The sequence below is a fragment of the Equus quagga genome, chromosome 1, assembly GCF_021613505.1.
Source record: "Equus quagga isolate Etosha38 chromosome 1, UCLA_HA_Equagga_1.0, whole genome shotgun sequence".
Taxonomy (NCBI): Eukaryota; Metazoa; Chordata; class Mammalia; order Perissodactyla; family Equidae; genus Equus; species Equus quagga.
The window spans coordinates 164,444,238-164,468,230 of record NC_060267.1 but is presented as its reverse complement, the minus strand read 5'-3'; the positions used below and the strand labels follow the sequence as shown (position 1 = coordinate 164,468,230).

The following is a 23,993-nucleotide window of genomic DNA, read 5'->3' as shown; positions in this document are numbered from 1 at the left end:
AGCATTAGAGATTGGACTGGTGGTTACCATTGGGGAAGAGGGGAGGGAGAGGGCAAAAGGGGTGATTAGGGTCACATGTGAGGGGATGCACTATAATTAGTGTTCCGGTGGTGAACATGATGTAATGTATACAGAGTTCGAAATATGATGTACATCCGAAAAAAATAATAAAAAAAAAAAAAGCTGTTTAAAAAAGAAAGAGCTATCAAACTTTTAATTCAGAAATGGAAGCAAGAGAAAACGTTACCTCTCCAGACTAATTTATATACTTCCTACTACAAGAAATAAAGTTTGTGGGGTCTTTTTGGTACCTTAGGTAATAGGAAATAAAGTTAAATGTATTGCTTAACTGTAATAACTCTCATTCTAGGCTTCTGGAACAAGTATCTGTTTCAGAAGCAACTGCTTCCTGATTTCCCTTTTTAAATATTTTAACAGTCCCATGCTGCATGTTTTAATACTAACTGTGGCCTTAAATCCTTAAGCGTAGAAAAGACATACTTTTAAATTTATAATAAATTTAATTAATTTATAATTAATTTAATTAATAAATCACTAATTAAGAATTTGGATTTAAATTTACCATGCAAAAGTGAACTTCTCACTAAAGTTGTGGGAGTAGTAATTTTATCCAGACTTTGCTCCGTATGCCAATCGGTATACACACAGAAGAATACTAATCAGTATCATAAAAGGAAGGTGGATGAATCACTAAATAGTATAACTAAGAACTGAGGTTGGGGAGTAGGTGTAGAAATTAACCCTAAAGAACTTGAGGACTTTAATTGTTTTGTACAATGTATCACAACACTTTAAAACATTACTGGTTTAAGTAACTGGAGATTTATTAGTTTTTGCTTTAAATTAGAAGTATTACTGTGTGATTGGTTTGATGTGAACTGTCCATAGGACACATTATCCAGAACAAAAAGACTTAATCCTTAACTATTTTTTCCAGGAACAGAACATTTTCCAGGGGCATCTCACTTCAGCCCAGGTACAGTGTATTCACTGAATATAAATTTTACATTAGACTAGAAAAATAAAAAGGAAATAAGATAATATGCTGAAAAACCTAACAAAACCCAAATCTAACTCTCTGGATTATCTGTTCTTTATTTTTACTACCATAATCAATGTTTAATTGCATTTTCATGTTTAATCTACCCTAGTGGTACTAGGCAACAAAAGTCATCAACTGTCATATGAATATAAGACACATAAGTGAGCCATTTATAGAGCTATGAGGATCCTCATAAGTGAGCCATTTATAGAGCTATGAGGATCCTTTAAAAACATACTTAGTACCATTCAAACTCTTGCTTAGTACTTAATATACTCAGCTTGTACTAAAATGTTTTACATATGTTCTGAATTACAGCAGTAGCCACCTAACTGGTCTTGGGTGTCCCCACTTGTCTTTCGTAATCTACTTTTCTAAAACCTATAATGTAGTGGTTATTTAACTTTTGGGTATTTCATGATACCCCTCACAGGCTCTGAAAGTTACGAATCCTCTTGAGGAAAGTACAAATACGCACATTCCTCCTGAAACCCTTCACAGATTCTAGGTTAAGAAAGCCCAGCTATGACTTCCCATCACCTACCAATCAAGTCTAAACTTCTTAGCCTTGTATTCAAATACTTCATAATGCAGTGACTGTTAATTTAGTTAATCTATCTGCCAGCTTTCCAAGTACACAGACCAATCAGGGCTGTCTCCTCACCACTCCAACATAGATATACCATCCGCTTTTTCTGGTTTGCCTTCATAGTTCCCTCCTGTTGCTTTCCTGCATAACTATTTGCTTCCAACAAATCCTTCCTGTGAACCTAAAATACCTCCCTTGCCATGAGGGTTACCCTCTGCCTACAATCAGATCATCTGATCCTTTTTGAATTCTGAAACATATTATCTGTATCTCTTATAGAGCTCTCCGAGTTCTACACTGTATTATACAAAGTATCCGAAGCAATCAGGAAACATAAGACACACTTATTTTTGAACTATATGTTAGTTACTTTTCCAAATAATATGCTCCATATACTTTTCTTCAACTTCTATAAACCTTTTCACGTTAAGTATCTCAGAGACAGTGCATTTATGCGTGTCTTTTCTTCTTTTCTAGCCAACAGGATTCTTAAGGGCAAAAATGGTAGCTACTGCACTCTTGTGTCCCCGACAGTCTCCAACCCAAAGCAAGGGGACACTCCATATAGAATACTTGAATATCTGGGTATCAGTTTTCAAGTATTTCATATATCCTGTATGCCCAATTATATGATTTTCTAAGGATCACCTATTTTTTTTTCCTACTAAAAGGTCAAATAATCCTCTGCCCTTAGTGGATACTTGATCAACTGAGAACTTATTAACTACCCAAAACAGTGGTTAAGTTATTCTCATCCATCCCATACCTACTCATTGATATATGCCAACTCTGTTTTAAAAAAAAAAAAAAGCTTCAATATATCAAGCATCCTTACCTAACGACCATTATCCCAGAAGGGAGGGAAAAGATGGCTCCTACACAAAAATAATTCAAATGTAAAAGCTGTCATCCTTTAGTACTACTGCAAACAAAGTTTAACTCCAGTTATAAAACAAAGTCAGAAAACAGAAACAAACAACCTCTCAGATTACACATATGCACACTACAGAAGGCAGTAAAATGGCATGAAAGTATAGGGGCTTTTTTTTTTTTAGAAACTCTTAAAACATGATATAAAAGTTTAACCAACTGATTCATGCTCCAACATAGACGAACCTTAAAAATCTTATGCTAAGTGAAAGAAGTCAGACATAAAAGGCCACAGATTATATGATTCCATTTATACGAACTATCTAGAATACGCAAATTTATGAAGACAGAAAGTAGCTTAGTGGCTGCTAGAAGGAGGGGGAAATAGGGAGTGACTGCTAGTGGCTTTTGGAATGATGAAAATGTTCTGGACATAGTGGTAATGGTTGCACAACTTTGTGAATATACTAAAAACTACTGAATTGTACACTTTACAAGGGTGAATTTTATGGTATATAAATTATATCTCAATTTTTTTTAATTTTATGATCATTTTGGCTATTTTATCTCAAAGAAAACTGTTTTTGGGGGATCTTGTTTTGTACTTTGTTTTCTTAAGCTGATCTAAACTAGCAATTACAAACTGGTCCCTTACTAGTCTCTCTTTAAAAGCCAGAGCTTTCAATTTTTATCAATGGTAAATAGTGACTTACCAACATTTATAAAAAGAGATTTTCTCATAAGATTCTGGATTTCTGGATTCTTAAAAAAAACTAGAGTTCTAAAAGAACTAGGCACACCTGCACAGCAACAATGGCCCAGAGGTGAACAGCAACTAATACCTGCTATTTGCCATGATCTCCATCACTCCCTATTGTCTTCTAGATACTGAAGCCAAATGTCAGCTGTCATTTAGCCTCCCAGTTGTGAGTCGGTTACCCTTGATCTAAACAAAGACTGTCTACCTTTCTTACTAGGGTATAGTGTAAATCATTGCTGATAAATTAAAATGTAATCATGTAACTGATCAAAGGGTACAGATTTCTAGCCATAACATGAATAAGTTCTGGGAATCAAATGTACAGCATGGTGACTATAGTTATCAATATTGTATTATATAGGTATACTTGAAAGTTGTTAAGTAAGCAGATTTTAAATGCTATCTCCACACATACACACACACACACACAAAGATAACTAATTATATGAAGGGATAGAGGTGTTAACTAACCTAATGGTGGTAATCATTTGGCAATATATACATGTATCAAATCATCATGTTGTACATCTTAAACTTACATGTTATACGTCATAATATCTCAATAAAGCTGGAAAATAAAATTTAAAAATTATTAAATGCAATCAAGTATGATTACAGTTTACGAACTGCAAAGATAAAATCCTGACAGTGACACCTGTTGAATAAAACCCTGCAATTGTTACAGATATATGCTTTATAAACATTTTAATGTGAACAAAGTTGAGGGAAAAGTTCATATTTCTACTCCTACAAACTGAAAACAAATTATTTTCATTTCATTTACAACTAAAAATTATTTTCACCTACTAACAGAAAGTAGTACAGTTGTGTAACTTCTTACCCCCATATAAGGTGTTGGCACAAAATGAGGGAAAGCTGTCTTATTCAGATTATTGACTGGATATGAAAACAAATTGCTTTATCTACTCACTGATCTGAATTTTAAACCATCTAGAACCCCCCGGACACTTATGCCCACAAAGAAAAACAACCCCTATCCATTATAGTTTCTACATATTAGATTGCATCTGCAAAGCTAGAAGAAAACAAAATACAAGGTGAATATGGAAATAACATAGAAAAGTAGATTCTACTACTTCCTATCTCAAGTGTAAATGAGGTTTGAGCTAAATGCTATGTCAAGTAGCTTCCAGTTTTAAAATTCTGTGTACTTATCCAGATCTTCCCCTTCTTTCCTCCGAATAAAATAATTCATCTAGTGGAACTGCTTTTCCTGTAGATGGGAAAGGTTAAAATAGTATTTGCATTCCATTTCATTTTAACCATCATTTCTAACAGCTAATAAAATATCAACTTAAAAGATGACTTCTAAAGGCAGCTATTCCCTTTAAACTAGGTAAAAACAAACTCATTTCTCAGTCTTCCAAAAGAGGGACCAGATGAGCTAATCAGTAGTTTAGAGGTAAACCTCAATATTCTTTCCCCACTCTGAGCTATCTCATCTCATAACTTGTCCAACTAGCCTCAAGTTTACAGGTGACATTTTACATTATCATCACCACTGAGTATGAATAGATATTGTGTAAAACTGGAGTAGCATCACAATTCCTTCATAATTGCAACTCTTAAACACACAAATGCAAAGGTGCAGTTGGATTTTATGTCCAAATGAAAACACAATCCTGTTTTCTGTTTAAACCTGATGGTGAATAAAACGGGGTGCTCTCCTAAAAGTTCACCAAATTCCTAATGCACACAATGATCCGAATTGCAAAAATAACTTTTTCAAAAGTATAGTACTAGAAACAAAACAAAAATCAATGATTACCTCAACTATAACTTATGGAAGCACAAAGTGCCATTAGATTGGTAAAGATTAGTGCAGAACTTAGATCCTGAGTTTCACACCATTTAACACTGAGTTAACTGTACAGGAATTAGCAGTAATTGGTTTACACTCTGTTATTGTTTAACAGTGCTGTCCCATAGAACTTTCCAATATAAACGTTCCGTATCCATGCTGTCCATTACCAAAGTCAATAGCCACATGCTGCTACTGAGCACTTGATAGGTGGCTAGGAGGAACTGAATTTATCTTATTTTATTTTAATTAATTTAGATTTAAGTTGCCACATGTGGCAAGGGGCTATCATGTTGGACAATGCAGTTCTATAGTTTGAAATACAATGTATAAACTTGACTAAACCGTAGGGTTTTTCAAAGTATCATGTCCCGATGACGTTAATTCCAGCTAAAACATTCCCGATACCAAATGATAACACAAGAGTTCAGGCATCAGCTTAAACATACAACAAAATTCACTTATGAAATGAGAATACATGACACTACTTAGATTCAGAATTTAAGGTACGAAATTCACTAAGAGACAATATCAAAAAATACATCTCAAGTTTTCCGCATTGCTTTTGCAAAAGGGCTGCTCACTTTTGGAATAGCTGCCCAACACATGCAAGATACCTTCCCTTCAAACCTGTTCAATACCCTCTGTTCAGAAAAACAAATGGCAAAGATAAACCCTCAGCACTAAGAAGTCTACAGAAACTCGGGAAATTTCACGTTAATTTCCGTTTTTCTTAAAAGAAAGATACAAATGTTGGAAGGGTCTGCATTGCCTGAAACCCTAGTTACTCATCTTCCTATGTTTTCAAGTGTACAAATCATTCTGATAATGGGTACGCTTTCGTTCCTAGACACAAAGTATTTTTTCGATCCGAGAGCGTCACGACGCTTTTCGGCACTTCAGGTATTCTTTGACCAGCTCTTCCTAAGTCAAGAAAAGTAACCAAGATGGTGCACAAACGTCAAAAGAAAAGAAGTCTGGGAACTTGCACGTTGACTAACGAGTCCCTGAGCAGAATCAACCGCCTTGAACCTGGAGAGCGTGTGCCTCGAACTACCCGGAGAAGCGAACAGGCGTGCAAGGTCGTGACCCGAGGCCACGGCCGCCAGCACCGCTCCCGCTCGGCCGCAGCGAGCCACCTGTTAGGCCCGAGCCTCACCTGGCAGGAAAGCGGACGCGCATTCCCGGCAGCGCGCCGGCCGCGGACGCCCGGGCGGCGAGCGCAGGACCCGCCCCTCTCGCCGCGGCGGCCGGAGGCGGCGGCGAGCCCCCCGGCGGCACGTGGGCTTCACCCGGCCGGGGCTCCGCTGACAGGCGGGTCGCCTGCAGTCCCCGGCCGCCCCGCGCCCGTCCCCGGGGAGGCACCGCACCTCCCTCGCACCCACCCCGCCGAGCGGGCGTCCGGGCGGCCCACACCGCTGGCCCGCCCGCCCTTCCTCCCTCCCTCCCTCCCTCCCTGGTCGGCGCGATCCCGCCCCGCCGCCCGTCACCTACCTGGTCACGGAGTTTGAGGAACGCCATGGCGGTCGCCTCCGCCGCCGCCCCAGCCCACCGCTCCCGCCCCTGTAGCCTCGGCCGCTGCCCGGGGCCAGCGGGTCGGCGGCCGGCTGCTCTGAGGAGTCTGCGGGCGGGGGGCGGCGCCGCCTCCCGGGCCGCCCGCCGCCGCTACCGAGAGGTGAGGAGCCCGGCCGGTCCCGCCTCCTCCGCTGAGGACTCCCCGCCCTCTTCCTTCCTTTCTTTCTCTCTCTCCCTCGGCTGCCTCCACGCGCGGCCGCCGCCGCCTCCTCACGCCCCCTTCCCGAAACACCCTGGCAGCCCCCGCGGCCGCGCCGTTCCAGCCCGCGGCAGCGGCGGCATCCAAACTCCACTCCACAATATTACCACCACCGCCCGCCGCGATTGGCGGCCGCGCGGGGGAGAGGCCAGAGTAAGCCGAGCGCCCATTGGCCACGCCGCCGCGCTCGCCGCGGCCCCCGCCTCCCGCAGAGGGAGGGGGCGGGGAGGAGGAAGCTGCGAGGGGTGGGCGCGGAGCCGCGGGCGCGACGGGCGGAGGAGGCGGGAGGGGCGCGGGGCCGGGGGAGGGGCGGCCAGGTGCTCCGGGGCGCGCGCCCTGGGCGCGGTGGGCGGAGCCCAGGGCTGGAGGTCGGGGGCTCCGGGAAGGGGGGGCCGCGATCCCCGCTCGCACGTGGAGGTAGAGTGCAGACGCTCCCCACAGCCAGGGGAGGATGAAGGACCAGGGTGAGGGGCCGGAAGGGACGTGAGAGGTGGGCACCTGGGGGCTGCTGCCTTCCTGGATGCGGTGAGGGGAGAGGGGCGAACCGGACTCGCACGTGGAGGGAGAGTGAGAATGCGCCCCAGGGCTTGGGGAGGATGAAGGAGCCGAGGAATGGGGTGAGAGGTGGTCACCCGGAGGCTGCTGCCCTCCCGGGGATGGCGGGCAGGGCCAGAGGAAGGCGGAGAGGGGGAACATGAACTGGCCGGCTCTTGCACGTCGTAGGAGAATGAGTGCACCTCCCCGGCACACGCCCCTCCGGACTTGAGTAGGTTGGAGGAGGCACAGAAGGATGGGAGAGGTGAAGCTTGGGGGTTGCTGCCCTCCGGGGACTGCAACCGTGGGGGATGGGGCCGATGCTGGCACTCGGGGCGGAAAGGCGGCGTCTTTGCAGCCAAACAGGTTGAGGACGCCCGAGCTTTTCTCTGCCGGCAGTCTCAATCCGAAGCAAGGCTGTGGTTCTTCTCTGCAAAATCCTCCTGCCAGGCTTGCATATTTTTTTTCCTTCTTTCGCATCTGAAGGGTTTTGCCTCCCACTCGAGAGAAATCAATTAAAAAAAAAAGATTTGCTGGATTTCCAATAAATAGCATCCTCGGATGGAAGAGAAGAGGAATGACTCCCTCACCCTGCTATACACGCCCCCACGCCACCCCACAGCTCTGAAACGGCTTTTCTTTCTTAGGCAGCCGCACACTGTTACCATTCCAGGCTTGTGTGGGAGAAGACTGTGGTGCGCCTGTGTCTATCCGCCCGGGCGGCTCCAGCCTCTGGTTAATAAAAGGTACAGATGGTTAGAACGCAAATGTGTGACGTCAGGCTCAATTTTTAAAAGTCTCCTTTTCTCTACATCAATTGTGTCTCTTGGGACAGACTTTATTTAGAGGATCGATTTGAGTCTAATGGCAGTCAGAAAAGGGACCTGTGCCAGGACTGTCCGTTTATTTTAATGCTGCACTTATAACAAAAGCTTATCTTTTATCCCCATAAAAAATGAAAATATCAGAGTGCAAAATGAAAACCACTGCCAATTAACCAATGGTATGATCCTTCCAATATTCTTTGACCTATCAATGCCTTGATCTTATAAAAACAATTTCTTATCTAAAATTGCATTCGTCTTTGTAAATTATATTTTCTACTTAAAATGGAAGGATTCTCATTACTGCGAGGTAACAGTCATGCTGAGGCTAAAAAGGAAGGCAAACTACTCTTGCTTTGCATTTATCTTCAGTACCTCACTCCCCTTTACTTCATCAATTCCAGCAGATACTGTTTGTCACCCAGCCTCTGCTTGTCGGTTCAGTGAGGGTGAATAAGTTAATGTGAGAGCGTTTGAGTTCTCCAAAATAGAGGTGCTGTGATAATATTACTAGGGGGTCTTTGTGATTACAAGTTACCTTCATAAATAGTTACCCGTGTGCTATGCCCTATATAGAGTTCTATCTTAGTCAAGGGGTATAAGAATTTACCCTGATTCATACGTGAGCGTGTTAAGCACTGAATGTCTAGCCAGGAATTAGTACATCCCCTTCTCCCCCACCCCACCCCCAATAATATTTTCTACAGGTTAAAATTCTAGAATTTAAAAGCACAACAAGAGCTTGATTAGGAATGTGGCAAAGGTTAAGTTTTGGGAAAACAAGTGCATCTGAGAGTGTGAATTTAAATTGAAGACCGAGTATGCGTTTTAATAGGTTTTATGACTGAGCTAATGACATTTTTCAAGGCTTTTCTGAAACTTTCTAATTAACAACAATTAATGAAAATATTTTGTAATGCACCATCTCTGACAACCTTGCAAATAGTAGGCTCCAAGCTCGCCTGATAGAAGATGCTTAACAGGAGGGTTCTCATCTTTCTCCATCCTGAACACCACTTAACTTGAATCTTAATTTTGTCATTTGTAAAAACTAAGCTTAACATTACCTGGTCTGCTCATCTCACACAGTCAAACAACATAATGATATGAAAGGCTGTAGGAACTCTGTAGGACCATTCAGATTTAATGCTATTATTACAACAACTACATTTCCATAGGTAAAGAGAAGGTAACAATTTTTCTGAAAAATAGGAATGAAAAGCTATATAGTTGAGCAATAAAATGAAATAAGATTCATGTTCAAATTCTGATAATATTTTTTAAGTCTTTATTATAAGGTTTTTCCTGCCTACTATAAAATATTGAAATATTAAAGGAATGTGTAGTATTGAAAAGTCCAATATCATCAAAGCCAGTGAGGCCAGGAACTTAAATGGTGTCAATAATCTCTTTCTCTCCTACCCCGTCTCCCCCCCTTTTCTAAATGTCTCTTTCATTTTCTCTGACTACAGCTGGCAGCTCTACTCACATTGTAAGTACTCTGCAGTCGTAAAGGAAGCTCCAAAGTTTAAAAGTCTTGAGGAATGACTAATCCGTTGGGCTATACTCATGTGCACATTCTCAGCCAGTCACTAAAACCAGGGAAGCAAGGTCTTAGGATTGATCACAGATTCATTCAGAATTCATGTCTAAAATGATGGGAAGAAAGATGCCATATAGAGGTGACCAGCAGGGAAATTGCTGTGGGCTAGGCAACCACACCAAGTTTTATTTACTGTGCTACTCTATTTTAGGTACTTGTCAGCACCTTGTATGTTTTACCTCATTTAAGTTGTGCAATAACCTCAATAACCTCTTTGTGTTGGGAAACTGGGGCCCGAATAAAGTACGTGCCCACAGTTACCCAACTAATCAATGGCAGGGCCTGAATGCATGAGGGCCTTGAAAGCCAGAAGAGTAGCTTATGTGGTAGGAGGTAGACAACTACTGATGATTTTTGAGCCAGATAATCCCTATATTATAAAATGATTTTTATGAAGAGCCTGAAATAGTAGAAAATGCATATAATAAACTGCCAAAGCAGCAAAGACAAGTTCTAAGACCTAGGGGATAGAATTAGAAGACCCAATAGACATCTAAAAGAGTTTGTGGAGGAGAGAAAATAGATCATGAAGGAGAGGCAATATCCCTAGAGATAATGTGTGAGAATTTTTCAGACTTGAAGAAAAACATGAGTTCTCAGAAGATGCTAAGGCTCAAGCAGAATAAATTTCTAAAATTGAGACCTGTACATAGTAGCGAAATTACAGCATACCAAACACAATAAGAAAATGTTAAAAGTTGCCATTGAGAAAAGTCAAATTATCCTGAAAGGAATGACCATCCTATCAGCAGATTGATCAGCAACAAATTATAGAAGACAATGGAAAATATCCTCAAAGTTTTGAGAGTCCCTAACTGAGAAACTAGAATTCTATACCTCACTAACCCATCTTTCAAGAGGAAGAACAAAATAGACACATTTTCAAAATTTAGGACTCACAGATGTTTATTGAAAAAATTCTAAAGAATTTACTCCAATAAGAAAGAAGCTGAACCCAAGAGGAATAAGTGAGATGGGAAAAGGAAGGACAAACAAATAAGTTAGCAAATATCTTGGTTAATCTAAATCAGTAGTAGTTTTTTTTAAGTGCCAGATTTTGGAAATTTAAAACTAGGTGAAATTAAAATATTAGCCCTTAATAATATGGTAGATGATGGCAGAAGGGAGTCTTGATTCAAAGACTAGACTCCTTTCATTCTGGAGTGAAATATTCCTCAACCTTAGACTTTGACAACTTATATTGGTTAAGGGTCTTTGTGGCAAAAAACAGAATCCAAGCAAGCATTTCTTAAATTGATATTCAACAGCTCCTAGAGTCGTTGGGAGAGCTAAAAAAGAGAGTGCCCTAGATCACACTAAGCAACTGGCATGATAACGATATTGCTGCTGTTTCCATCAAGCACCAAATGCCAGAAGCTCAGCTTTTCTTCATCTGCTCCTGCTGTCAGCATCAATCCTAATTCTATGTCAGAAATTTGACCTTGAAACCACTGCCACCTCCACAAACTGAGAGCCTCTGCCTCTACCTGCACCAGGAAAATAGAAGCTATATACAGAGCTTGTATCCTCACATTCCTCAAATTTCCAGGGGTGCTTCTGGTTAGCAGAGCCTCTGTCATAGGCCTGCATCCTAACTGCAAGGGGGGCAGGAAATTTGAGTTCTGAATTTTATACTAGGGAGTTGGGATCTATAACCAGGGAATTCTCCCAAGTATACAAAGGCTATTTAAAAGATTATGGCAGCCTTGCATATGACAGTCTGTTACTGATACACATATTAAACATTGAAGGACATTCACAGAAATAAGAGAAATAGAATTTGTAACTTCCAAACCTATAGAGGAAAAAAATTACCTAGAGAACACTTAGTTACTGGATTAGCAGGCAAGAAAGAAGAAAAAGAAAAGTAAAAGTATGGAAATAAGAAACTCAAGATTGTAGAGAGAAGTCCAAGTATATTATTAATTACAATAAATATAAATGGATTAGGCCTGTCTATTAAAAAACATCAACAATACAACAAACACATTTTTAGACTGGATTTTTAAAAAAGAAACCCAGCTATAGGCTGTTTGAAAATAGATGGTTAGAGCATATTACCAGAACATTTGGGGAAAAGTTATTTAAAATATACCAAGAAAATACTAACCTAAAAATTGTTCATCTAATAACATTAATATCAGACATAGAATTTAAGGCAAGAAGGATTGATAGAGATAAAGAGGTGACATGTAGTCATTGTAAAAGGAACTATCTGCCAGGAAGACATCCAGTCATCATGCACTCATGAACTTGTGTGCGCTTAACCACAAAGAGCAAAACTTAATGGAACTACATAGAGAAATTGGTAAATGCAGCATCAAAGACTAGTAGACAAGCAAATAAAAGGTTAGAATACCATAAAACAAATAAGTTTGATATCATGTGAGATTATGTATATGCACACACACGCAAACATAATCAATAGTAAAAAACAGTCCACACCACTTTTCCAAGACACTAAAGTACAGCCGTTTTACGGGTGAGTTTTACCAAACATACTGAAGAAAGTGCCTTTCCTTTGTCCTGTTTCACAAAGAAGGAAGCTAAAAATCATGTATGTAACCAAAACTCTTGCTGGCCAGGTGCTTCTCAGACACCCTGTCTTCCAAACCAACCCTCCAACATATACATTTTTTTGACAAGGGCAGTTATTTCAATAACAGGGTCATTCAGAACCATTTCATTTAGTCAAAGGCTCTTCTGATAGAATCTCTGCTTAACTGCTTCAGGTATCCCTCTGCTCGTGACGGCTCTTTTGTGGTGGATATACATGGAAAATGCATGTTACAGACTGCTAAGATAAAAATATACAACAACTGTATACACAGTATGATATAAACAGAAAAAAAAACAAGCAAGCAAAAATCTGAATAGAAAAAATTTTTAAAAGGCTGGAAGAAAATATACCACAATATTAAATGAAGTTATGTTTGAATGACACAAGTTTGAGTCATTTTTTTCTGTTTTTCTGTATTTTGCATATTTTATTTAGTGAGAAGTTGTTTACATAGTTTCCAAATATATTGGCACTTCGTGATTCCATTACTTCTTTGAAAGAAAAAAGACATGAGACATAGAGAAAACAACTGTCAAAATGGCAAAAGAAATTCTGTAACAGTACATTAAATGCAATTAGAGTAAACACTCTACTCAAAGGGTAGATATTATCAGACTGAATAAAGCAGCAAGACTCACTTCTTTGTCCCAGGCCTAAAAGTGATACACCTGAGATTCAAAGATTGAAAGTAAAAGATGGGGGCCAGCCCCATGGCCTAGTGGTTAAGTTCAGCACACTCCACTTCAGCAGCCCAGGTTCAGTTCCTGGGCACAGACCTACACCACTTGTCAGTGGCCATGCTGTGACAGCAACTCACATACAGAATAGACAAAGATTGGCACAGATGTTAGCTCAGGGTGAATCTTCCTCAAGCTAAAAGAGGAAGACTGGCAACAGGTGTTAGTTCAGGGCAAATCTTCCTTAGCAAAAAAAAAAAAGTAAAGAATGGCAAAGATGTAGTATGCGACCAGTAACCATTAGAGACCTAGAGTACCTACATTACTATCAGATAAAATAAACTTTAAGACAAGAAATATTACTGGAGACATTTTTTAAAAAAGGTCAATATATCTAGATAGTATGACAATTTTAAATATATATACATCTAAGAACCAACCCCCAAAATATATGAAGCAAAAACTGGCAGAAATGAAAGGAGGAATAGATAGTCAATAATAGAGATTTCAATGCTCCACTTTCAAGAATTGATAGAACACTTATAGAAGACTTTAACAACACTATCAACCAACTAATGTTTATAAAACACTCCACCCAATAACTGCAGAATACACGTTTCCTTTCAAATGCACATGGAACATTCTGCAGGATAGACCACATGCTGTAGCCCAAAACAATTCCTAATAAAATAAAGAAGATTGAGATTGTACAAAGTATGCCCTCTAAGCACAGTATTATTAGAGTCCATAACAGAAAGAAATCTGTGAAAACACCAAATATTTGGAAATTAAGCAACACACTTCTAAATAACCCATGAGTCAAAGAAGAAATCTCAAGGGAAATTATATAAGTTGGACTGAATAGAAACAAAAGTACAACATCAAAATTTATGGGATGCATCTAAAGCAGTGCTTAGAGAGAAATGTATAATTTTAGATGCCTATATCAGAAAAGAAGAAAGGTCTTAAATCAAAAACCTGAGCTTCCACCTTAAGAAACTAGAAAACAAAAAGCAAGCTAAGCCCAAAGCAAGCAGAAGGAATGAAAAAATAAATACTGTAGCAGAAAAACAATACAGAAAAAAATTGTTTAAAAGTTGGTCCTTTGAAAAGATTAACAAAATTGACCAATCCTTAACTAGATTGACCAAGAAAACGGGATAAAAGGCACCAATTACCAAAATCAGAAAAGAAAGAAGGATATTGATACCAACCCTACAGAAATTAAAAGGATTATAAGAGAATATTATCAACTGCTTAATACCAATAAATTAAACTACTTAGATGAAATGGACACATTTCCAGAGGTACGCAAATGGTCAAAACTGACTCAAGAAAAAACAAGATATCTGAATAAACCTATAACAAGTAAAAATACTGAATTAGTAATTTAGAATCATGCAAATAAAAGGCCCAGATGACTTCACTGGTGAATTCTGTCCAATGTCTAACGAAGAAGTATTACTTATGCTTCACAAATTCTTTCAGAAAACAAAGAAGAGAACACTTTCCAACTTATTTTATGAGGCCAGTATTATCCTGACACCAAAGCCAGGCAAAAATATCACAGGAAAAGAGAACTATGGATCAATATCCCTCATGAACAAATATGCAAAAATCCTTAACAAAATATTATCAAATCAAATTCAGCAACATAAAAAAATAATTTTATACCATGACCAAGTTGGATTTATTTCAGGAATACAAGATTAGTTTAACATCTGAAAATCAATTAATATTCCATCTTAATGGAATAAAGGACGAAAACTATATAATCTTCTCAGTAGAGTAGGAAGAGCCAGCAAAGGAGATTGAGTGGGCTAGGAAAAACCAGAAACCAAGAGAAAATGAGTTTCAGGAAAGAGTAGTCAACTGGTTGAGTGCTGCTAAGTCCAATAAAAAGAGAAACAAGAACTGACCATTGGATTAGACCATATGGAGGTTGCTGAACAACCTTAGGAAGGGTTTCAGGAAAACGGTATAATTAAAAATCTGATTGGAATGAGAAATAAATACAACTTTTTCAAGGAGTCTTGTTGTAAAGGGCAGTAGACAAAATGGGGCAGTAGATGGAGAGGGATGAGAAGCCCAAGGGAAGTTGTTTTTGTCTTTTAAGCTGGGAGATACTACATATATACATCATATACATCACATATATAGGCTGAGCAGTGATAGAGTTGAAGGGGGAAAATTGATGCAAAAGAGGGAGTACATACCTACAGGAGCAAAGTCCTTGAGGAGGCAAGAGGAAATGAGATTCACTTCAGAAGTAGAGTGTCAAGAACTCTCAAATGTCTGAGATTTTTATCCTACTTGTATGCTAACAAGTTAGCCTGTCACAATTTCATGGATGCTGGCAGAATACATGAGACTCCTGGGTCAGAGACAGTGGATTTCATTTCTCATAGCATTAGCAGTAGCCAGAATATCAGAATTTCCTTGCATCAGTTTCCTGAACCTCAATTCCTACAGAGCAATGTGAAGAGGGCCAGGTGACACCTGCACATGCAGCGGGTTGCATTACAAGTGAAGAAATCTGAGCTTAGTGTACTTGAATCTTTGATATTGGGCAATAAACACACCTACCTGTCCTTTGCTCCAGAGGGAGACGTTATTTTAGTGGACAGTAGGCATCCTGATGTTTGTTCCATAGGGAGACACTATCTTATCTTCCAAAGCTGTTCACCATACAAATACCCTTGATAAGTAGCCTAAAACAAAAGAAATGTGAGAGACACGTGGAGAATGGTCTCTCAACAGAGAGTTTAGCCGTAATTAAGAGCATGGACACTTCCTCCATTTTAAAGCATGGAAATTGGAAGAGTGAGGAAGATAAGATTAGTGGAAAAGATGCTGGCAGTTTTCTTTTCCTTAATTTTATTTTTTTCCCAGTGTGTCGGTAGGTGGGAGTATCAGGTAAGAGTGAGGACCAGACATTAAGAGTATGGGTTTTAAAGAGAGAGAAAGTCTAGAAGAGTGAGACAGGGTTGACTAAGGGAATGAATGACTGGGCACTGCTGAGGGCCCTCCTATAATTTGTGATCATAAGTTTAAACAGTCAGCTCAGTTGTGACTGTTTTACCCGGGTCTGTTCCACTGCTTGTGGGTAGGGACAGGGTAGTCAGAGAGTTGGCTTTAACCAGGATTGGAGTTTTTCCAGGCGAGAAAGATGGAGAAAGGAAATGGCAAGGGAGTTGAGAATGTACACAAAGGAGTCATTACAGTAATGGACCAGAGAATCTAGGCTAGACGAAGAAGAGAGTGAGGAGAGGAAGGACAGTGAAAAACTGATGGGGCCAAAGGCTCAGAGTTTCTGATGGGGCTGGAGAATGTGGAGTGGGGGTATTAGAATAGGTGAACTAGAAGACAGGAGGTGGTAGTCAAATAATGGAATGCTTAAAATCAAGATTTAGAGTTAGGGTGTATGAGCATGGATATGGGTAGCTGAGGTGGGGAGGAGAAAAAGATCATCGAAGGTGAGGAGTTCAGGAAACTGAGTGGCCAGAGTGTCAGATGGGTGATTTATGAGCTTGTTGAAGTCCCCAAGAATAACTGGACTCACGTGGAGAGAAAGACAGTGAGCCAGGTGCTAAAATTTTTAACGAATGGGAGAAATAACTGGAAAGTTACAGATGATTGCAAGAGGGAGGGGCAGTGGGTGCTATGGAATGATGGTAGACTATTCCTTCATTTAATAAATATGTATTTATATATGACCAGCTGTGGGAGAGAAAAATTATTATCACCGTCCTCAAGAAGTATATGTGGTAACTTGAAGATAATGCATACACCCATGAAACACTAAACAACAGGGCCAACACTGCAGTACGGTGAAGCAGAAAGAACACTGACCTAAAGGTCGGAAGATCTGAGTTCTAGTTCCAGCCCTGCCAGTAATTAGCTGTGAGCTTGAGTAAATCGCTTAACCTCACCAGACCTCAGTTTCCACATTTGGATATGGATTGGATGATTCTCAACATACCTCAGGGCCCAACATTCTTTAATTCTATGATATAAAATAATACACATTTCACAAAGTAGTTAGGAAGAATAAGCACGATTATCCAGATGTTAAAGAAAGAGGAAATTGAACCATGAAGAACTACATAATTTGTCCAGCATTAGACTGTTAAGTCAAGTTCATTGTTGTCTGTATTAGAACATACACAGTACAGAATAGGTGCCCTAATCTTGTTTGTTTCCCTCCACTTATACAAAGTTGTGTTTATTTTTTCATTATCTCTATTTACTTCCAGCTGGGTCATGATTGCTTATGTGAAAGAGCAAAGAAAATACCATCAGAACCCATAACTGGGACACCGACATTTAACAGCCCTGAAAGAATATATTTTGCCTAAAATATGTAGTTCTAGCCTACCGTATGTTGAAAATTGTGTTCAGAAATCTGAACTCTAAACACAGTAGACTTATCACATCCTGACTGTCAGAGATAATGTAAAATCAGATGAGAGGGAAGGAAGGGAAGTTGAGAGTGGTGGTTGTCTGATCCAAGCCCCATAAAAGCCATTCGATAATGGAGGAAGCAAAGAGGTAGGTTGCCCTCTAGGAATTGTATGTCACTCTGGAGTAATTAGGCTGACATGCATTTCCCTGGTGGCAAATGTAATGAGTGGGTCCAATAACCCTTGACATCAGCATAATGTCAGGGTGGGATTGGAAGTCAAGGTTTAGAAGGATATAATTGGGGTAAAGGGATGTAAACAGTTTTTCCTCTATAACAACTTCTTCCTTTATAACTGTAACGTTACTGCTATATTTTTTAATATATGCAAGCAATTCGGTCGTATGGTTAACAAATGCTCGGTGAGATCCAACTATATACTAGGCACCATTGTGAAGGCTAGAAGTATTGTGGAGAGCAAGATAGCTAAGGGCCCTGTCCTATCTCCCTTTGCTAATGTATACTGAATGGGGGAGATAGACATAAATAAGAAAATGAATGTTAGATATTTTTCAGAGTATGATCAATGCTATGAAGAATATGAAACAGAGTAACAGTATGTCCCTTACCATGGTCTACATTCCCTCCATTTAGAATGTCCATACCACAAGACCTAGGACTTTGTTATACCCATCACTGTGCCTTCTGTGCCTTGGCTGGTGAATTTTAACTGTGGGCTTCTTTAGATAGGGTTATCAGAAAAGGTGTCTCTAAGGCGGTGCCATCTGAACTGAGACCTAAAAAATTGGGAGTTTTCAGCCATACAAAGATGCAGGGGCAGGGGAGCAATGTAAAATTTCAAGGGAGCAACAAATTCAGTATGTTTAAGAAAGATAAAGAAGGCCATTGTGACTGGAGCGTTGGAAGGGTGGAAAAGTGTAACATAAGGTGAGGTTGAAGCAAGAGTCAGGGGCTAGGTTAATGTAGGGCCTTGTAAACCAAGGTTAGAAGTTTGAATTTTAATTTAATTGCTGTAATAAGCCATTGGAGGATTTTAATGAGGGATATTGTACAACCTTATTTTTAGTTTTAAAAGCTTACTCTGGCACTTGTGTAGGGAAGAGACTGAAGGGAGCATGAGAGGAAGCAAGAGCTCAGTTAGGAGGTGAGAGGTGATGGTAGCTTGGTGCAGGGGAATATGTGTTGAGAAGTTGTTGAATTTGAGGTCCATTCTGAAGGTAGAACAATAGGACAAGCTGATTGGCTGGATGTGGGGTGTTAGAAAAAGAGAGGAGTCAAGAAAGATTCCAGTTGGTGCTGGTGGTGTCACTAACTGAAAGGGAAACTGGAAGAGGAGCACAGTTTTTCCAGGGAAAATCAAGGGTTTACTTTAGGCCTTGTGAAGTTTATGGTACCTATTAGACTTCCAAGTGGATATGTACATTAAATGGTTGAGATATGAGTATGGCAAGATGTCACAGCTGGGTCTTTGGCATTTAGATGCTATGTAAAGCCACAAGACTGAGATCACCCAGGGAGAGCATGTAGATATAAGAGCCGAGGACTAAGCCTTGAACATCTGTCATAAGACTTTTGATTCTTGAATAATATGATTCTTTGAATAATATGATATTTTATGTAGAACTGCCTTACCTACCAGGTCAATCAGTCAGTTTTAAAACACCATTTTCTCTTTCTCCCTCTCTCAGCAAGTAGTACGAGGCCATCTTGGAGGGAAGCCATGTTAGTGAGAACCTTTAATCACACAGCAGCCTCTGGGACTTGCCAATAAGTCATCAGATATGTAGGGAAAGACTCTTGTCCCCATCACGCCTCTCTCCCATCATGCAATCTTCCCTGACTCCCCCAGGCCACAGTGGTCCCGCCTTTCCTCCATTTTCCTCTGAACTGCTCTATTCCTCATTACTGTCTGTACCTCTGCAGACATTCCTGTGGTGTTGTAGCTATTCATGCAGAGCAGGTGCTCTCATCTGTGTTTGTTTCCCTCCACTTATACAAAGTGTGTTTGTCTTTCCATTATCTCTGTTTGAGTCTAGCTAGGTCATGATTGCTTATCATCTCCACTTTCAACTACATTGTAACTTCTTCAAGGGCAGGATATTCTCTTATTTATCTTTCTATCCCTTATCATGTTTTGCATTTCCCCATTTTGAAGGTAGGTACCACAAGGGCTAGGACCTTGTCTGTTATGCTCACCACTGTACTCTTTGAGCTTGGAGCAGTGTTCTTGAATAAACACAAATAGAATGAATGAATACAATAACTGTTGATAGATTTATGTTCTAGATAGGTGATCAAATGCCCTGCCTCAAAGCAAGACTTTCTCCCTTTTCCTTGTTAGATGTTGTCTCCACTTTGGATCCCCTTGAGCTTTACCACTACACACAGTTAATACAGCGGTATAAAGAGGTGTTTCACTTCTCACCATCTTTATGGACCGTTTTCACAGATCCTGTGAATACTGCAGTAGATAAGAACAGGGTATACACTTATGGTCTGTATAAGATGCATATATGCAGTTTGGGATCTGTGGTAGATTGTCTGCAAAGATGGCCACCAACAGTTTCTTTTATCTCTATATGTGGGTGTTGTTCCTCCCAACAGGACATGCAGTTTGTTTCCCTTCCCCTTGAGTCTGGATGGCCTTGAGACTTGCCTTGGCTAACAGAATGCAGTAAAGTGATGTCATTTGACTTTTGGGTCTGGGCCTTAAGAAGCCTTGCAACTTCCAGTTTTACTGTCTTGGGATCTGGACACCATTTTTAAGAAGCTTGGACTTCTGGATGATGTAAGACCATATGGAGAGAGAGAAGCCTAGCCAGCACCCAACCATTCCAGCCACTTCACCTGAGGTAAGAAACATGAGTAAAGCCATCTTGGCTTCTCCAGCCCCAGCTAAGCTGTTGCAGCCAACCACATGGAGCAACCCTGAGGAGCCCCACCGTAATTGCCCAATCATGAGAAATGATAAATAGTTGTTGTTTTAAGCCACTGCTTTTAGGGGTGATTTGTTATATGGCAATAGATAACTAAAATAGAATCTGTTTCAGGGTCCATTTTATGACAAAACTTCTAGAAATACGTTGCTTTTAAAAACAGAGCTTCTGCAATTTCTAGCAAAATTACAGATGCAATTATCCTTTGTCTCAGCAATTTTCCTTCTAGGAATCTATCTGAAAGATCCCCTGGCGATAATACAAAGAGGTGTATTGGCTGTGCATTGCAGCACTATTTGTAATAGCAACAAAATTCAAACAACTCAAATGTCTATCAGCAGGGGACTGGTGAAACAAGCTGTGTCACATCCACATGATGGAGTAATATGCAGCTATGAAAGAGGAATGGGGACTCTCTGTAAACTACCATGGAGTGATCACCAGGACATAAGGTTGAATGAAAAAAGCAAGGCAGAGAAAAGTGTGTATGATATGCTACTATTTAACTTTTTTAAATGAAAGGATAAAATACAAAATTTTCAAAAGAAATTGTTACCTATAAGTGGAGGGAGGGAATGGGGTAAATGATACCACAGGAATATAATCTACAAACTCCAGATTGTAGGAAACTTTATAGAACAACCAACCTGGTTTCTTTAACAAGAAAAGTTTGAAGAAAACAAAAAGAGATGGAATAGGAACCTAGTGATTGGAAAGAGGGACTTTGGGCATATCAACCAATTGCAATTTATGAACCTATTTGTATTCTGATTTGAATACATAAACTGAAAAAGTTTATAAAACAATGGGAAAATTTAAACACTGGGTGAATATTCGATGACATTAAGGAATTACTATTTAGGTGTGCTAATGATAGTGTGGTTTTATTCTTAAACGAATCTTCATATATTAGAGATACACACTGAAATTTTTTATAGATGAAATGATATGATGCTGGGAGTTGTTTCAAAAGAATTACATAGATTGGTGAAGTGGGTGAAGTTACAGATTAAACAAAATTGGCTATGAGTTGACAATTAGTGAATCTGGATGATTGGTTCATGAAGATTCATTATATTGTCCTCTTTATTTTTGTATATATTTGAAATTTTCCAAAATAAAAAAGAATGGCCTCTGTGACTCAGGTTTTTAAGGGCACTGAATCCATTTTCTTCGTAATACCACACTTTGGGTCCATCACTCTAAGTAACAGCATCCATGTCAAATGGAAGTTGTACCTGTAAAACCATGATGAATATTTAGAACTGTGTGTGCTTGACAGCCTGTGATTTTAAAGTTATAATGAGCTCTCAGGAGGTCCAAATGTTTTTGTTGTTTTTGTTTAATAATTTCCTGTGTCATTGTTATCTCTTACACTTAGGAAAAATTTTAACTAACATGTGAATAGTCTCCTTCTTCTCTTCCAAACATCTATCATTCATTCGGTCAATGATTCAACACTCTTTGATCAAGTACTATTCGGAGAAGTTGTGGTGTTAGGGAGAGGGTGCTGCTAGCCGAAAGAGGTACCCAGCCCTTCTGCACATGACGGTCACCATGCACGCCCAGTTGCTTACACACCATAGAACAGTAGAGGGCTGTAACACAGGGCTATGGAAGGACAGAGGAGGGGCCTAGTTCCTCTGCCGCTAGCAGGAGTTTGAGGGAGAAATCCTGGAAAAGGAGGTTTTGCAGCATGCTAAGATGCTGGTTCTGGGCGAAGAATAACCACAGAATTGGGTCCAGCTTACTTTGGATGAAAGATGTAACATGATGCTTTTCACTTTCAAATACCCCAAGCCTCTCATCTTCTTCCTCCACTGAAATGAATGACATGCATCAGTAGTTCTCAATGTGTGATCCCTGGACCAACAGCCTGGCCATCCCCTGGGAGCTTTTAGCAATGCAAATATTCCGGCCCCACCCCAGACCTGCTGAATCTGAAACTCTGGAGGTGGGCCGGTCACCTGTGTTTTAACACGCCCTCCAGGTCATGCTGATGCTCACTCAAGTTTGAGAACCGCTGGTTTAGAGAAAACCAGTAAGTGTTCCACAAATGCAGTTTAAAGAAGGAGCAGGAAGCTTGTCCTTTGTCCAAATAAAAATAAATTCTGATTATGGGGGAAATTTTGAGAGAATCCAAGGCAGAAAAATAGTTTTGCTTGGCTGAGGGCCTGACAGAGCAGTGGTTGTGGAGAGACCAGTGCTCCACAAAGAGAACCACAGACGCCAGGCTGGGCAGCTGCTGTCTGCCTCTAGAGCAGACTGGAGAGATCTAAGGTTTGGGGAACCAGGCCCCAGTCTCCTGCTCTGAGATACTAATCCTTGGCCAGAGATACCTGGGGCCAATAGCTAAATATAAAGATTATCCTCTGAGAGTGAGACTATGTAGGACAAGGTATAATAGATAATAAAACTGTATGATAAAATTTTTGTAAAAACCTCTCTTTTCACTTTTTTCTTTTTTTTTTAATAGCTCTGTCAGAGTTTTTTTTCTAAGATTGGCACTGAGCTAACATCTGTTGCCAATCTTCTTTTTTGTCTCTTCTCCCCAAAGCACCCCCAGTACATAGTTGTATATTCTACTTGTGAGTGCCTCTGGTTGTGCTATGTGGGACGCTGCCCCAGCATGGCTTGATGAGTGGTGCCATGTCCTCACCTGGGATCCAAACTGTGAAACCCTGGGCCACTGAAGCAGAGTGCGCAAACTTCACCACTCAGCCACAGGGCCGGCCCCACTTTTTACTTTGTTTATATGGCCAGTAGAAAATTTAAAATATGTAGCTCACATTTATGGCTTGCATTATATTTCCATCAGACAGCACTGGTCTATAAGGTGTATATAAAATGGATGGTGGGTAGGAGACAACATTCTACTAGTTTTTCCTCTAGTTCTGAGCAGGAGAGTGGGTGTCCAGAACCACAAATTGTCATTTCTAATTCATGAGTCATTTGTGTTTATATTGTGAAGATAGCTCAATGATACTAGCCATAAAAATCACACAGTAAACATCTTTTTTGTCCATATTCACAAAGCAATTTTTCAATTTTAGAAAATAGACTTTCCTATCAAGAGAAAATGCATTGGTTACTGAAAACTAGAACGCATAACAATACATACCAATACTAGCCATTCCCGCTTCCCCTGCCTTGACTGTTTCAGACATAGTTAACTAATCAGGACTTTTTTCCTACTGATCCCAGACATGGCATCAATGTCCTTATCAACAGAGTACTGCGAGAAGCAGTGTAGCTAGTGAGAGATGCAGCCATGGAGCAAAACTAGGTCTGCCTGACTCCAAGGACCGATTTTCTTCATCACACCATGCAGATTCCCACTTAATAACAGGTGCACATTTATAGTTTGATTTCTAATTCAAGTCAATAAACTGTCCTTCTGATTTGTAAATCAGTGTCTTATGAATTTGATTGGCCTAAGTTCATCCCTGACCTCATGCCCCTCTTTTCTTTTTCCAAGAAGAGTAGATAGGTTCTAATACGAATCCAGAAGGTGTGTGGTGCACAAGAGAGAGCTGGGGAAGAACAATGGCATTTTAG

The 23,993-nt window shown here is 40.2% G+C and overlaps 1 protein-coding gene and 1 long non-coding RNA gene across 8 annotated transcripts in view; one reads left to right on the top strand and one right to left on the bottom strand.

Annotated features, from left to right (window-relative positions):
* Window positions 1–6,921, bottom strand: part of ANKRD28 (ankyrin repeat domain 28) — a 197,803-nt gene extending 190,882 nt beyond the window's left edge. The window contains exon 1 of one of the 4 annotated variants that reach the window (XM_046657551.1): window positions 6,599–6,921. The gene's annotated coding sequence lies outside the window, so the exon portion shown is untranslated. Of the gene's footprint in view, window positions 1–6,263; window positions 6,467–6,598 lie in introns of those variants that run through there. The other 3 variants (XM_046657561.1, XM_046657587.1, XM_046657594.1) reach the window with 3 other exon arrangements.
* Window positions 6,659–23,993, top strand: part of LOC124237668 (uncharacterized) — a 38,352-nt gene continuing 21,017 nt past the window's right edge. For 2 of the 4 annotated variants that reach the window (XR_006888061.1, XR_006888059.1), the window contains exons 1-3: window positions 7,269–7,368; window positions 8,060–8,158; window positions 20,104–20,351. This is a non-coding gene — a long non-coding RNA (uncharacterized LOC124237668). Of the gene's footprint in view, window positions 6,780–7,219; window positions 7,369–8,059; window positions 8,159–20,103; window positions 20,352–23,993 lie in introns of those variants that run through there. The other 2 variants (XR_006888060.1, XR_006888062.1) reach the window with 2 other exon arrangements.